The sequence below is a fragment of the Triturus cristatus genome, chromosome 8 (assembly GCF_964204655.1).
Source record: "Triturus cristatus chromosome 8, aTriCri1.1, whole genome shotgun sequence".
Taxonomy (NCBI): domain Eukaryota; kingdom Metazoa; phylum Chordata; class Amphibia; order Caudata; family Salamandridae; genus Triturus; species Triturus cristatus.
In genome coordinates, this window is record NC_140591.1 from 300330061 (window position 1) to 300333010 (window position 2950).

Genomic DNA, 2950 nt, shown 5'->3' on the forward strand with positions numbered 1-2950 from the left:
GCCCAACCCTGGCTGCCCACTCTCCTCCGCTATTCTTTGCTTCATACTCTGTTGCTGAATGGGAACTCCTTGACACCCCTTCTTAGTTGCCCACCCCATGCTCTACCCCGCTAGCGGGCAGACCTGAGCTACCCACTCACCTCTGACCAAGATCAGGCGTCCACTGGGCTACTTACTCACCTTTTCCCTGTATCTAGCGTCCACACTTCATGGCGCACTTCTGGCTACCCACATACGGCTGCACGCGCTCCCTCCTGCCCAGTCTCCGCTCTACACTTCCCTCGCCCTCCTGGTCACTCCGTCCTCTCTGCTCTGCCCACTGCCAGCAGCTGTCCTTGCCGTTCAGCACCTGCAGCCCACTCCTCAGTGCCAGTTCTCTGCGGCACACCCTGCCCTCCACGCTCGCGACCTGCCCACCTGCTGCCTGCTACCTCCAGATTTTGGGATCCGAGGGTGCCCCGGGCAGGGCGCGGGCTGGTCCATGTGAGCTCAGAGGTGGTTAAGCCCTAGTTTCCCAATCCTCATCTTTTAGTCATGAGGCGTGTCAGTGTAATCCCGATTATTAACCTTTGTAGTTGAGTTTATTGTACCCATCCACGCAATCTGTCCGCCACAGCGAATAGGCGATCCGAATGTCCCACAATGCCCGTCGAACCCCCGATACGTTTTCCATGGATCACTTTCACCCTAACGGAGGTCACTGAGGCGAAGTGAAACTGTGGAAAAAGTCTCTTAAGTTATATTGCTCCGTCCCACACGCGCGTGGCCGCCACAGACTCCCGGAACCTGTTACACGGCCCTGCAACCGGCCCTGCAACCAGCCCAACCTGCCGGGAAAATGCCAGAGAGTAAATCAAGCCTCCGAGTCCCTATCCTACATCTGTCATGACCTAGCAGGAAAAAAAGCCGCACGGGTTGCACACGTCGTTTCCACTTGGAGCAAATGCATCACGAAATAGGTTTCAGTGTACAGTGTCCGTGAAAAAATGAGTCACTGACTGCAATAAAGGTGAGGTGTGAACATGCGCCACTGTGCACTTAAGTATCAATCACAGGCGAAGCAGAGCAAAGATGACCGCGCATTACACATCACAGCGCCGGACACTCGCACAAAGAGCGCGCGGCCAGCCTTGTGTTTGCCTGGCTTTTCATGTACAATATTCACAGAGGAACACTGCCCGCTGATCTGCCGTAGGGCAGCCGAATGCCACGCTCCACATACAACAGAGACACGAGTACACAGGAGAGCACACACTATGTCGATTGATATAAACGAGTGATGCGTTCATTTAGCTCCTTCGCGGGGAGCCTCAAAAATGTGGTCCGTTGGGTTTTCTGCATTCCTCTACCTACCAAACCTTCTTGGCAACTCGCGCCCGTCCATCAATGAAAGTGTTATTTTATTGTTGTCCCGGACAGGTTATATGCTGAATGCTGTGGGTCCAAATGTTTCATGGCACTGTGCTTCTGCCACTACAACAGTCAACAGTGCAATATCAGGGTGCATTATACTTGAAAACCAGCAAAAACACTTATACTTTTCTAAGTGTGAATATGGGGACCCCTGGTGGTCAGGTCGGGGTCGCGCAGCCCTCCCTCCGGTCTCCAGCATTGCTCTTACCTGAGGCGGCGTCGCAGGCTCCCTGCTCTCAGAGGCTTTCCTGCTGCTGGAGGGTCCCTGTCTCAGCAGTCACGGACATCACTCAGGTGTCTGCGGTGAGGGAGGGGCTGCTGCAGGTGCCCTGTCCCGGCTCGGACTCCTCTCTGTCGGTACCGGCCCCCAGCCTCTCCTCTGGTGCCTCGGCCGCTCCCGGTGCTCCGTGCAAGGGGGTGTGTGCGCTCCCCCCACCCACCTGCACTTTGGCGTCTTGTGCTCCGCTGCGCTGTCACCAGCGGCCTCTCTACACTGAGGTCACCTCACTAACCGCGTAGTAAACGCAGGCACCTGTTTTAAAGTGGAGGAGGTGACGAGGAGGAGGAGCAGGAGGAGGAAGGCCGACGCAGCCTCCGGACAACCCCGCCTGAGGTGTTTCATCAAGAGAAGTGAGTGAAGAGATTGGTTTATCTCTCACTCATAAAAGGGTCCCGTGGAGCATTTACTTTTAAACTATCAGATGTTTGAGAGTCGATACACACCTTGCCTGGTGTGTGCCGGCTGGAACAATGAAATCTCAATACTCCAATAACAAAGAGACAAGGAAAGCAAACAGCCTGAGGTTTATGGCTGTCACTCATTACCAGCGGGGAATCACTGGAGTTGACACACTAGCCCCCCATCGGAAGGGGCAGCACACCCTGGGCACGTGGCGCACTCTACTTCTGAGAATGCAACGTTTCATGAACGCCTCAAAAGCGTAAGCCTCGGTTGACTGACTGCAGGTGCTGTTCGTGCATAGTGCAAGTTTATGCAGAACTCCAGACACCGCTCCATGAGAAGGGTTTGCAAACGAAACAGACCATTATGTTGAAACAAGGAGGAGTTGGAATCTAGTGAGAACGTGGAGAACATGTGTGTGGGGTGTAAAAAGTGAATACTCGTGCAGAATCAAACACTAGCATAAGAGGCAGTAAAGTGCACGTGAACACCAGTGTGAAAAGGGACGATCTCGTTAAGATGAAATTGAAAATTATTGGATACATTTTCTGATAGAAGAAATGGACACATCTTTCGGAAGTTTAACAGCTGATTGTGAAGGATTTCTGTTAATGGTGAAAACTGAGAACCGAAAGTAGGCTAATAAAAATAAATAAAAACAAGTAGGCTAATAAAAACAATCTAATTGGGAGTGAAAGTCCACGTCCAGTTTTTTTTAAATGAACACTTTACTCACGGAAAAACTTTTTTTTAACAATCCCAATTTTGGCAAGTAAGGGTGCTGAGATAAATAGAGCTAATGTAATGTGCCTAAAAACACACAGTTTGATCCTGTGGAGAACCCCATCTACTAAG

At 51.8% G+C, this 2950-nt stretch overlaps 1 protein-coding gene across 1 annotated transcript in view; it reads right to left on the reverse strand.

The window, feature by feature from the left end:
- The window catches only part of LOC146802013 (gap junction beta-2 protein-like), a 34957-nt gene extending 33027 nt beyond the window's left edge, over positions 1–1930 (reverse strand). Inside the window, exon 1 of the mRNA XM_085621560.1 lies at positions 1622–1930. The gene's annotated coding sequence lies outside the window, so the exon portion shown is untranslated. The remainder of the gene's footprint in view (positions 1–1621) is intronic.
- Positions 1931–2950: the final 1020 nt, after the last annotated feature.